Source organism: Borostomias antarcticus (assembly GCF_949987555.1).
Source record: "Borostomias antarcticus genome assembly, chromosome: 2".
Taxonomy (NCBI): domain Eukaryota; kingdom Metazoa; phylum Chordata; class Actinopteri; order Stomiiformes; family Stomiidae; genus Borostomias; species Borostomias antarcticus.
In genome coordinates this window covers 29,077,810-29,084,077 of record NC_140235.1, presented here as the reverse complement: position 1 = coordinate 29,084,077, position 6,268 = coordinate 29,077,810, and positions in this window count along the sequence as shown.

Genomic DNA, 6,268 nt, shown 5'->3' with positions numbered 1-6,268 from the left:
GAAGGACCATCGTCATCACCACGTGGTATGAGGAAGTCCACTCATGTGCCGTGTATAAAGAGACATACTGTACACTCAACATCCTGTCAGTTGTGTCATATCTAACCCCTCAGTGCAATACCAACCTCAACACATTCTGTATGCCAGACATTTTAATTTCATCAAGGCCATCTTCGACTTCACAGCTCATCCGTTTATCATATCTTTGCAGAACAGCTTTCATTACCCAAATGGAACCGTCGATAGAGACTTCAGCTCACTCGTTGTTATTCTCTGTCAAATGTCAGAGGAAAGGAGGGGCTCTGTGTTTTCCTTAATGTTGTATTCATTACAGAGAGAGTAGACTCCAAGGCTTCTAGCCTACATACAGAAAGCAATGCACTTGGCATAATTAGTCTCCTATGAATTAATTGTTCTGTTTTTTTTTTCACCAGAACAAACAAACAGGAATGTTTCTAGTGTGTTTGTAAAAGGCAGCAGGGTTGAATTAGAAACGCTTGCAACAGTAGTGGAAGTAGAGAAGAAAGAGGTTGTGAAGGGAATTTGTTTTGTTGGGTTTTTAGCCAATGAAAGATAGAGGCCAAAGACAGGTGTGTAGATAGGGACAAGAACACTTTTTAATGTAACTTTTACATCGAAAGATGAGTACTTTCATGGGTCCCTTTCCAAAAAGCTTTCATTTGCACTGAGATGAGATCCTGGGGGATACAGTGTGACACTGTACATTATCACACCAAATATGACATAAAGAAAATATTTTTGGAAGCCTGTCATTGTCCAATGGGTATTCTCAATCTTTTTCATAACTGAATTCTCCCTGTACACTGGAGAAGTCTCTCTCTCCTCACAAGCAAATACTGAATAGTAGCCTGAATCTTGCTCTTGGTTGTAGTGAGGAGTTACTCCCCAAGGTAAACATGTTTAATATGTTTTGTATCAAATGTCTTTCCCCATATTTTGATGTCCCAAAAAATAAAAAAAAACAATGTGAGTTTCGTTTTCTATAAAGATCCACCAATAAAGTTTTGAGAGGAAATGCTATTATTCAAGATGTTGTCATTTTGTTTGTTTGTTTCCTTTGCTTGTTTCCCCATGTATTTTGCGAGTCTGTACCTGCAGTGTGTGTGTGTGTGTGTGTGGGTGTTCACACTTGTGTGTTCTATTATTAATGTGTTAGAAAGCATGCACATAACCGTGCAGCAGACTGTTCTGGCCCCTGTTTCTAGCCGGGCTGCGGAGGTCTCGGAGGGATTAATTAGACAGCGTGGAGGCAGTGTGTGGCTCCCATCTCTCCACTGCCTCTCTTCCACTCTTCACACCCAGCTGCACCCAGCTTCCCAGCTTCGCCAGTGGGACGCCGCCTCAGTCAGTAGACAGTGACACCGTCCTGACTGGTGTAACTGGGAAAGCCATTACATGACATGACATTACATTACAGTCATTTAGCTGATGCTTTTATCCAAAGCGACTAACAATAATTGCATTTAACGTGGGAAAAGCCAATGTACTGTACTACTACTTGCCAGAACTCACAAGTGCATCTCCTTTCTAAAACAAGTGACTAAGAGAGAATGCTGAAGGCACTAGATTATGCTCATAGAATTCCACAGAAGACCTGGAAGTTACTAGAGTAAGATCAAATCAAATCAAACTTTATTTGTATTGCACATTTCATACACAGAGGCAACAATGTGCTTTACAGAGAGCAATGGGGGGAGGAGGGGGGGGCATAGGTCCCACCCATACTGTACATCCCAGAGGGACGCAAGAAATATTCCAACAAGAAAGAGATTAAAAGACGATGGTAACCACTTTTGTGTTAGAATGATGGCAAAAAAACACAGTAACAAATTGGAATTAAAGCTGCTTCGCAGCGATGAGGCGGGGCCAGGCAATTTCCGACAAGTTTAGGAGCAATAAGCGAGAGAATAGGACAACAGGAAAGTTGACATTCCAATGTTCATTTTGTACATTCGTATCGTAAAACATTTGTAAAACATTTTGATGCGTTGTAAGCTCGATTTTGATAATTCAACAATGGTCAATGAGTTTGTGAATTACAGTCTGAAGATCCAGTGTAGCAAGTTTGGTGTTAATTGATTGAAAAATGTTGGATGAGATATGTTTATTAATTTTTACAGGTTTTGTTTGCTTTTCTTCATAATTGAACATTAACTTCAGCAGCTGTGTACTCAGTCAGTTGCCAATCAATCGATTTAGTCATTGTAATCCTCGGCGGGGGTTGGGTAGGGTTGCCAACAGCGATGTCTCCGATTCGTGGAGCTTGTGTTGGATTATGGGTAACGTAGTTTTCTCTGTATGAAGTGTTGGTTTCAGAGGACAGAATTAAACATATTTTAAAAAATTCAATTTTTGAGATAAAATTCTAAAAAAAAATCATACTACATCTTGGATATGTGGCTAATGTTGTCACTTTTTATGAGGATGATCAGCCATTGATTTGGCGAGAATAAATAGGAACTATATACAGAACTGTTAACAGTAAAACCTTTTGATGTGCTGTGGGCTCAATTTTTCATATTTCAAAAATCTGTGAGGATCGTTTGGTAAGGACAGTCTGAAGATACAGTAGATCCATTTTGGTGTCAATTGAACTAAAAATGTGGGAGGAGATAGGTTTGATAGGTTTTACAGTTTATGAAGAAATCAGAGTGATGGACTTCAAAATTCCTGCAAGGTCAAAGTGTATGAAAGTTTTGTCTCACTTGGGCCTACATTCACGTGGTGGTTTTACAGTGATAGCACCTATGGCTGATTTGTTATGATTTTTTTAAGTTTTAAACTTTAGACTGTTGCTGTAGCGCCACCTTCAGGTTTATTGACCTACAATGCAGGTTGAGGACTTTGGGTATACTACTGGAGCTATGTGCAATTCTTGGTGATTTTTTGTCCACGGGAAGTTAGACTTCAGTGGAAGATGGAGAATAATAATAATAATCAAAATTCCTGCAAGGTCAGAGTGTATGAAAGTTTTGTCTCACTTGGGCCTACATTCACGTGGTGGTTTTACTGTGATGGCACCTATGGCTGATTTGTTATGATTTTTTTAAGTTTTAAACTTTAGACTGTTGCTGTAGCGCCACCTTCAGCTTTATTGACCTACAATGCAGGTTGAGGACTTTGGGTTTAGTACTGGAGCTATGTGCACATTTTTGTGATTTTTTGTCCACAGGAAGTTAGACTTCAGTGGAAGATGGAGAATAATAATAATAAGTAAAACATTTTAATGCATTGTAAGCTCAATTTTGATAATTCAATAATCTGGTCAATGAGTTTGTGAATGACAGTTTGAAGATCCAGTGTAGCAACTTTAGTATTAATTGATTGAAAAATGTGGGTTACAGGTTTTGTTAGCTTTTTTTTTTCATAATTGAACATTAACTTCAGCAGCTGTGTACTCAGTCAGTTGCCAATCAATCAATTTAGTCATTGTAATCCTCGGCGGGGGTTGGGTAGGGTTGCCAACAGCGATGTCTCAGATTCGTGGAGCTTGCTTTGGATTGTGGGTAATGTAGTTTTCTCTGTATGAAGTGTTGGTTTCAGAGGACAGAATTAAACATATTTTTAAAAATTCAATTTTTGAGATAAAATTCTGAAAAAAATCATACTACATCTTGGATATGTGGCCAATGTTGTCACTCTTTATGAGGATGATCAGACATTGATTTGGCGAGAATTAATAGGAACTATACAGAACTGTTAATAGTGAAACCTTTTGATGTGCTGTGGGCTCAATTTTTCATATTTCAAAAATCTGTGAGGATCCTTTGGTAAGGACAGTCTGTAGATACAGTATATTAATTTTGGTGTCAATTGAACAAAAAATGTGGGAGGAGATATGTTTGATAGGTTTTACAGTTTATGAAGAAATCAGAGTGATGGACTTCAAAATTCCTGCAAGGTCAAAGTGTATGAAGGTTTTGTCTCACTTGGGACTACATTCACGTGGTGGTTTTACAGTGATAGCACCTATGGCTGATTTGTTATGATTTTTTTAAGTTTTAAACTTTAGACTGTTGCTGTAGCGCCACCTTCAGGTTTATTGACCTACAATGCAGGTTGAGGACTTTGGATATAGTACTGGAGCTATGTGCAAATTTTGGTGATTTTTTGTCCATGGGAAGTTAGACTTCAGTGGAAGGAGAATAATAATAATAATAATAATTAAAGCTGCTTCGCAGCGATGAGGCGGGGCCAGGCAATTTCCGACAAGTTTAGGAGCAATAAGCGAGCGAATAGGAGGACAACAAGAAAGTTGACATTCCAATGTTAATTTTGTACATTCATATCGTATCGTAAAACATTTGTAAAAGATTTTGATGCATTGTAAGCACGATTTTGATAATTCAACAATCTGGTCAATGAGTTTGTGAATTACCGTCTGAACATCCAGTGGAGCAAGTTGTGTGGTGTTAATTGATTGAAAAATGTGGGATGAGATATGTTTATTAATTTTTACAGGTTTTGTCTGCTTTTCTTCATAATTGACCATTAACTTCAGCAGCTGTGTACTCAGTCAGTTGCCAATCAATCGATTTAGTCATTGTAATCCTCGGCGGGGGCTGGGTAGGGTTGCCAACAGCGATGTCTCCGGAGCTTGCGTTGGATTGTGGGTAATGTAGTTTTCTCTGTATGTAGTGTTGGTTTCAGAGGACAGAATTAAACATATTTTTAAAAATTCAATTTTTGAGATAAAATTCTGAAATAAATCACACTACATCTTAGATATGTGGCCAATGTTGTCACTTTTTATGAGGATGATCAGACATTGATTTGGCGAGAATTAATAGGAACTGTATACAGAACTGTTTACAGTAAAACCTTTTGATGTGCTGTGGGCTCAATTGTTCATATTTCAATAATCTGTGAGGATCGTTTGGTACGGACCGTCTGAAGATACAGTATATCAATTTTGGTGTCAATTGAACAAAAGATGTGGGAGGAGATAGGTTTGATAGGTTTTACAGTTTATGAAAAAATCAGAGTGATGGACTTCAAAATTCCTGCAAGGTCAGAGTGTATGAAAGTTTTGTCTCACTTGGTACTACATTCATGTGGTTGTTTTACAGTGATGGCACCTATGGCTGATTTGTTATGATTTTTTAAAGTTTTAAACTTTAGACTGTTGCTGTAGCGCCACCTTCAGCTTTATTGACCTACAATGCAGATTGAGGACTTTGGGTATAGTACTGGAGCTATGTGCAAATGTTGGTGATTTTTTGTCCACAGGAAGTTAGACTTCAGTGGAAGATGGAGAATAATAATAATAATAAGTAAAACATTTTGATGCATTGTAAGCTCAATTTTGATAATTCAATAATCTGGTCAATGAGTTTGTGAATGACAGTTTGAAGATCCAGTGTAGCAACTTTAGTGTTAATTGATTGAAAAATGTGGGTTACAGGTTTTGTTAGCTTTTTTTTCATAATTGAACATTAACTTCAGCAGCTGTGTACTCAGTCAGTTGCCAATCAATCGATTTAGTCATTGTAATCCTCGGCGGGGGTTGGGTAGGGTTGCCAACAGCGATGTCTCCGATTCGTGGAGCTTGCGTTGGATTGTGGGTAACGTAGTTTTCTCTGTATGAAGTGTTGGTTTCAGAGGACAGAATTAAACATATTTTTAAAAATTCAATTTTTGAGATAAAATTCTGAAAAAAATCATACTACATCTTGGATTTGTGGCCAATGTTGTCACTTTTTATGAGGATGATCAGACATTGATTTGGCGAGAATTAATAGGAACTGTATACAAAACTGTTAACAGTGAAACTCTTTGATGTGCTGTGGGCTCAATTTTTTATATTTCAAAAATCTGTGAGGATCTTTTGGTAAGGACAGTCTGTAGATACAGTATATTCATTTTGGTGTCAATTGAACAAAAAATGTGGGAGGAGATATGTTTGATAGGTTTTACAGTTTATGAAGAAATCAGAGTGATGGACTTCAAAATTCCTGCAAGGTCAAAGCGTATGAAGGTTTTGTCTCACTTGGGACTACATTCACGTGGTGGTTTTACAGTGATAGCACCTATGGCTGATTTGTTATGATTTTTTTAAGTTTTAAACTTTAGACTGTTGCTGTAGCGCCACCTTCAGGTTTATTGACCTACAATGCAGGTTGAGGACTTTGGATATAGTACTGGAGCTATGTGCAAATTTTGGTGATTTTTTGTCCATGGGAAGTTAGACTTCAGTGGAAGATGGAGAATAATAATAATTATAATAATAATAATAATAATATAGGCA